Here is a 7,119-nt window from a genome sequence, read left to right as displayed (position 1 = left end):
AGAGTCGGCGAGAGGTGCTGTGAACCAATGAGAGCCGGCGCGGGGGCCAATCAGAGCTGCCTGGTGAGACTATCAGAGCGGGTGCGGGGTGGCCTTAACCAATCGGAGCCGGCGCGGAGTGGCCGCCCAGCCTTTATTTAAAGGGACAAAGGCCCCGAGGGAGTCACGGGTTTCTTGCAGCATCACCGGTGGGGCCCGTGAGGGGATGAGCTTGACTCCTCCTGAGTAGAAGCATTCCCTTTGGAGGCCCCTTCCCTCTTGTCACCGGATGCATCGCGTCCCTGCGGGCGCCCCGTGAGAAGAGGGAAGGGGCCCATGCTTGGCCTGTGGTCCTTCATGTGTCCCTTCATGTGTGGAGTGGGGTCTGATCATGTGATGTTTGAGCCTACCTTCGTTTGGACCAGTGTGGTAGATGGAAACCATAGAATCATTGAGTTTGGAAAAGACTTCCAAGATCAAGGCCAACCGTCAGCCCAACACCACTGCACCCACTAAAGCACGTCCCGAAGTGCCGCGTCTACGTAGCACTTTTTGAACACCTCTGGGGCAGTGGCTCCACCACTCCCCTAGTTCCAATACTTCACCACACTTTCAGGGAAAATCATCAAATCCTTAAGGTTGAAAAAGACCTCTAAGATCATCCAGTCCAACTGTCAGATGAACACCACCATGCCTACTAAACCATGTCCCAAAGTGCCGTGCTTACGTGGGTTTTGAACACCCTCAGGGATGGTGATTCCACCACTTCCCTGCTTCCAATGCTTTATCACTTTTGGTAAAGAAATGAGGGGGCTGACACATGCAGGTGGGCATATGGGTACACAACACACACTTCAGCCATTGCCGCCTTCTTTTTTTCCATGAGAGGCCGGTGATGCTGGTTTTACTTTCAAGCAACAGTTGAGGATTCCCAGTGGTAGCCTGACTGCAGTAGTTGAAGTGTCCTGATCACCACCTACAGGAAAGCTGGGGAGGGGCTTTTTATTAGAGATTGCCGTGGTAGGACAAGGAGTAATGGGTTTAAACTGGAAGAGAGGAGATTTAGGTTAGACATTAGGAAGAATTTTTTTCCCCTGAGGGTGGTGAGGTACTGGAACAGGCTGCCCAGAGAAGTCATGAATGCCCCATCCCTGGAGGTGTTCAAGGCAAGGCTGGATGAGGCTTTGAGGGGGAAGGTGTCCCTGCCCATAGCAGGGGGGTTGGAACTGGATGGTCTTTAAGGTCTCTTCCAACCCAAACTGTTCTATGATCTTTGTGATTGGTGATTTTCTTATTTGGGGTATTAGTGAAACAGTCAGTGCTTTGTGTAACAGAAGTATTTGAGGGCGCATGATGGCTGGTAAAAGAAAATTAGAAGTAAAAGCCTGCTGAGATGACGATGACATTTCAGTAGAGCTACCAAGTTGTTTCATCTTCCAGTCTTCCTCTGAACCTCAGGCTTTCTCTTCCCATGGCAGTGCTGGGTCTCCTGCTTACTCTTGAGTTGGCTGGCAATGTATTAATCTCATTCGTAATCACACTGCTAGAGAGGATTGCTCATTTCCTTCACAAAGGACACGTGCCTCTTACAGATTGAAACTGCTACTGAATCTTCTGCCAAGGATGCAGCTAATGAAGACATCATCAGTCTCTCCCTTCTGGGAGCTTTCGTGTATGTGACCACAACCTGTCAAAGAGTGTGTTTTTGAGGACTACGCACACAAAGGTGATGCTGCAACTAGTGGTGCCATCACGGTTGTTCAAGAAAGCTACTGGCAGGCTTTGGGCTGGGACCTGTGGCCTTGCCCACTGGGAGTTCGGTTCATTCCTAGCTTTGGACATAAGTTACTAACTGCATATTTCTACTCAGAGGAAAAAAATCAAACCCTTGCTGATATTTTTCTTGTACTCTGGGAACAAAAAAGCTGTAGGAAGAATTAATCTGGTTTCCAATCCAGATCTTCCCTTGCCTTAACAGGTAGCTCAGAACTGACAGACTAAAATTCTATGCCAACAGGGAGCTAGATTATGGCCCTGCACAAGTGAACAGCTCTGCTGATGGAAACTGTTCCGCAGGTTTGAGGCTTTCCTGGCTTGAGGCTTTCCTGGCCAGCCACTTTCTCCTGAAGTGTCTGTGAGCTGATCAGATGCCATCACTTGTTCCTTTAGCAGCAGGAAACTGTTGGAGAAACTGATGCTGTTTTGGTAGCAAGAAAGGACTTCTCACTTTCTCTTGGATATTTCTGATCGCAATCGGAAAGTTGTCTTGTGCACCTCATCTCTTTATTAATATCTGGCCTTGCCACTGGCAACCCCCTTCACCTCTGCACCCCTCTCACCCCTGTGCATCTCCCCTTAGCACTGCGTGACTCTCCTTACCTCCACTCACTCCCGACTTTCAGTCACCCTCACCTCTGTGCACCCCTCCCTTATATCCACATCACCCTCAACCTCCATGCACCCTCTCCTCACCTCTGCGAGCCCCCTCCCGTGTGTGCCCCTCGCATCCCCTTCCACCTCTGCAGACCCCCCACCTCCTTGCACCCCTTTAACTTCATGCACCCCCTCCCTTGCAAACCCTCCTACCTCCGTGTAACCCCTCTCACCTTGCGCCCTCCACCTCCACTCCCCCCTCCTCCACGGACCCCCTACTTCCATGCACCCCTCACCTCCTTGTCCTTCAGTTACCTTCAATCACCCTCCCAACTCCGTGCAACCCCCCCCCCCCCACCTCCCTGTGCCCCTGGCATCCACCTTCACAGACCTCCTCCTCCACACTCCCCCCACCTCCCTGCACCCACTTAACTCCATGCACCCCTCCTACCTCTTTGCAAACGCTGCTACCTCTGCGTAACCTGCATAATTCTCCTTGTGCCTTCCACCTCCAATCCACACACCTCCGCGCATCCCCCACCTCCACAGACTCCCCACCTCTATGCACCCCCCCCCTCACTCCGCGCACCCCCCCCCACCTCCGTGCACCTTCATCTCCCCTCTGCGAGCCCCCCCCATCCCTCTCCACCTCCGCGGACCCCTCTCTTCCTTGCACCCCCCCCCTCCTCCTTGCACCCCCTTAGTCCCGTGCATCCCTCCCACCTCCTCTTTGCCCCCTCCCGTTACCGCCGCGCACCCTCCCACCTCTGTGTCCCCTCCACCTCCCTGTGCCCCCGCACCCCACTCCACCTCCGCGGACGCCCCGCCTCCGTGCACCCCCTTAATTCCGTGCACCCCTCCCACCTCCTTGCAGACCCTCCTACCTTCGCGTAAACCCCCTTCTCCTTGCGCCTCCCCCTTACTCCGCGCACCCCCAACACCTCCGTGCACCCTCCCCTCTACGACCCCCCTCCAGCTCCGTGTGCCCCCTCACCCACAGCCCTCCCCTCCTTTCCCGCTCCCCGTGGGATGCTCTCCCAGTTCCCGGCGGGGGCGGCGCGGCTGCCGCGGGGCGGAGCGGGGGCGGTGCCGGCGGTGCCGGAGCGGGGAGGGGGTCGGGGGGGGGCGGTGGCAGCGGCTGCAGCGGCGGCAGCGAAGCCCCCAGCCGCCAGCCCGGCGCCGCGATGCCGGCGCACGGCCCCCCGGTCCCGCCGAGCAAGGTAGGGGCGCGCGGGGGGACTGCGAGAACGCGGCGGGTTCCTTTCTTCCCCCAGTAATGCTGCAGGGATGGGAACGGGAGGGCGGGAGCCGAACCACCCCGGCTGCTCGTCCGCGCCGCATTCCCACCGGGATGGGGAGCGCTCTGTTCCCCCGGTCCCCGCCGCATTCCCACCGGGATGGGAGCGATCTGCCCCTCGGTCCCCGCCGCATTCGCGGTGGGAGCGGAGATGGGACAGCCCAAGGAATCGGGACCGGGGACACAGCGCGGGGCCCCTGGGTGGGCTCAGCGCTTTCTTCCCGGAGGGAAAAAGAGGGAACGCTGAGAAAATTCTTCGGGGGAAGCCCGGGCCCTGCTGGAGCAATCGGCAAAGTCCCCTTCAGTTTCAGCAAAGCCTCTCCGTGATCTTAGATGTGTTTTCCCTCTCTTTCTGCTCCGGATAGCCTGCTTTTCTCTTGCTTTGCCCACCGCATGAGGAAACGGCTGCGCTTGGGAGCAGCCCATAGCTTGGCAGGATGGCATTTCTGACTGCCCGCTTGGGATCCGTGAGAGTATTCACCTGCCCTGGGGTGAGAAACACCAGCTCACCTTCCTGGTGTGGTACCCTGGGGTGATGGGTGCTGATGGATTGGGCACAGAGTCGGGGGAAACGGCAACTGGAGAGGGAAGGAGGAAGAACTTACAGACCAAGGTCTGCCGCCTTGGTCCCAGGGTGTCAAATGCAAATTGGAGGGTAAAGTGTGCAAGGTGCATTTGGGATGCTTTTGGAGAACTTGGTTTTATGAGTCTCCAAGGAGTCTGGCTCTTGATGCTCAGTGCTGGAGAAGTGGTGGTTGAGGGGGTATTGGGCTGTGCTGACTGATTGGGGCTGTGCTGGAACCTCACCGGAGTGGGTAATAAGGGAGGCACAGAGCGCTTAATCCTGCTCTTCACAAGAGTGCAGTTTGTTTCCTAGGCAGGTCAGCAAGTTGTATGGGAGCTGTTTCTGACCCTGGGGTGTTCCCGGCCCCCTCTGCTCTTGCCATTTAGGCAGGGTTGTTGGTTTTGGAGAGGAGTGTCTCCGGTGTGGAGCTCAGCTGGGAGGATAAAGAGAAAGGCAGAGGGATTTCATGGGGCTTTCATTTGCTACTGGGAGGAGAGCTGCTGGTGTTGCTGGTGGATTAAAAAGCTATTTTCTGTGTTGGCTGCCACTTTACTGACCACTCATTCTTGGTGTGTGGCAGCGAACTCCAATGAAGTGTACTGGCTCCGTTTCCGAACCACCAGAAGGGGAGTCGTTACTTCGTCCTGCCAGAGGAAAGGAATGTGTTTCCTCGACCCTTGTGTCCTATGCTGAGTTGTTGTCATTGAGGCAGTGTTTGTGGGCTTTGTTTGGTTGTTGTCTTTTGGGGCTTTTTTTTTGTTTGGTTGTTTTTTTTTTTTTTTAAATAATCCAAACTTAGTTTCAGTGTGTGAGGTTGGGTATCTACCACATTGAGATGGACTTGGAAACAACTGAAAATGCTAAGTATGGAAATGAAAGGAGGGCCACAAGATTTCCCAGGGTAATACAGTGCCTCTTTGAGAAACGGAAGAGAAAGCACTGAAAACAAAGGGCGCTGGAGTGACCTGGGATGTAAAAAGCAGGCCAAAGATTTATGGCTCAGCTGGGACCTCTCTTTGCCTGTGGGTGAGAAGGTTGTGCGCTGAAGCCTGGGTTGTCCTTTGACGTGTTCCCGATCCTGACAGGCAGTACAGAAGTGCTCCCTTCATCCTCTGCATCCCTTCAGCCGTCCTGTTCATCAGTTCAGATCCCCGCACAATCTTCCTCACAGACCACAATTAAATATGGAGTATCACAGAATTCTGCTTTCAGTAGTGTCCACAGCCTTGGGAAATCTTTTAGGACATTTTGTCTGCAGAAAGAACCACGTGATGCCTTCCTGTTCTCCAAAAACAAGAAGGGCATTTAGATCCTTTGTCAAGCGCTTACAAGCCTGGTCTGTTTACATGTTAGAAAAGTTCATTTTGACATGGAGATGATAAAGACCACGTAAGCTTCAAGGCTATGGTTTTCGGAGGTGATCTTTACTCACAAGGAGCTTTTCCATTGAGTTATTCTGAATATCAGGCATAACAACTAATTCCCGTGGACAGGTATTAAAACCTCTGTTGCACTGGGTGCTCTAGGGATGCATCCCTTGCACTAGGGATGCAGAGGCAAATGTAATCTTTCCCCTAAGTTGAAGAACATCTCCAATCAGATCTTGATACAGTGGAACCATACTGTTAGACATGATGAGATGCTGGATGTTTCAGAAGTGCCCAGTAAGTGTTTTGTTCTTTTGGATCTCCCTGAATGCATCATCCGAGACAGATGGTTCTCTCTTCCTTTTGTAGCACCTGACATTTATTTCCTGTCTGGAACTGTGCTGAAGCTGCCTCTTTCTAAGTGGAGGCTAGGCCAAGGGGAGAAGAGGCTCTCTAGTGCACTTTGAAGCCCATGAGAGAGGAGAAGAACCTTTCAAGCTCTTGTTGAGACTGGTTAATTTTGACGATCGTCTCTGTTAGGAATCCAGAGCTGGGTTATAAGCTCTTTAGGGAAGCATTTTTCAGCAGAAGGATTTAAGTACTAGTGGCTGATATGTCTGTTGGCAGGATCCCAAGAGCTGGCTGGAAGAGGCCTCTACTATGAAGGAAATGCTGAAATAGAACTTTTAATGAACTTGCATAGCAGTTCCTTAAGGACTGAGAAGACTCTCCACAGGGAAGGAGGGGTGGATTGTAGCTAGAAAGACATTCCTTGTTGCGTTCGTACTTTGAGAGTAAATGTGTGAGCCTGGTTTTGCCTAGATATTCCTCAAAAACATTGCATCTGGGAGGTGTTGGTCTGTAAGCACTGTTTTACCCAGACAAGGCTAGAGAAGAGTCAATGTTTTCTTGACTGTAGTTTTGAAGTGCAGTGGAAAGGACAATAGCACATTTATCTTGCTTATGGGATTTTTCTCTAGTTTTCATCTCTAAGTATCTTCACCAACTACTGGAAATGAAAGCAAAGGCTGAAATGTGTGAATCTGCATGCTGTTTGATAGAGGTTTCAGCCCAGGTTTTGGTGAAGACTGCTTTCATTCTTGGTGTCCGTGTTCAGTGTTGTGTACACCATTCCGCTGAACTCCAGGCTCCTCACTTCGTGAAGGCTGTGCTTGTGAAATGCAGGCTTCCACTGGGGCCTTGGGTTATCTTATAGTTGGGTGCCTAAGACGAAGAAGCTGGAGACCTTGATGCTGCTGGCCCTGTACAGCCTGGGTTTTTAACTGAGGGCCATGTCCTTATGGGGAAGCCTGGCACAGGCTGAGTACCAATTCAAAGTCTCTGTTGTCATATGGCACTAAAAGGCATCATCACTAGTAAATACTAGCGTCCTATAAGCCAGTCCTATTTGGGATCTATCAACACTGCTATGTGCTTTACCACCTAACTGGGTCAAGGTGCTCTGTATCTGTAGACTTAGGACTGATGAGGTGAAAGTCCTAAGTCCCCAGTCTGGTTCTTTGTTGGTGCAATGGATA

At 52.7% G+C, this 7,119-nt stretch overlaps 1 protein-coding gene across 2 annotated transcripts in view; it reads left to right on the top strand.

Annotated features, from left to right (window-relative positions):
* Nucleotides 1-3,442: 3,442 nt before the first annotated feature.
* Nucleotides 3,443-7,119, top strand: part of DENND2A (DENN domain containing 2A) — a 62,996-nt gene continuing 59,319 nt past the window's right edge. For both annotated transcript variants that reach the window (XR_008451490.1, XM_054075707.1), the window contains exon 1: nt 3,443-3,572. The gene's annotated coding sequence lies outside the window, so the exon portion shown is untranslated. The remainder of the gene's footprint in view (nt 3,573-7,119) is intronic.

The sequence above is a fragment of the Cuculus canorus genome, chromosome 1 (assembly GCF_017976375.1).
Source record: "Cuculus canorus isolate bCucCan1 chromosome 1, bCucCan1.pri, whole genome shotgun sequence".
Classification (NCBI taxonomy): Eukaryota; Metazoa; Chordata; class Aves; order Cuculiformes; family Cuculidae; genus Cuculus; species Cuculus canorus.
This window is presented reverse-complemented; position numbering and strand designations above follow the sequence as displayed.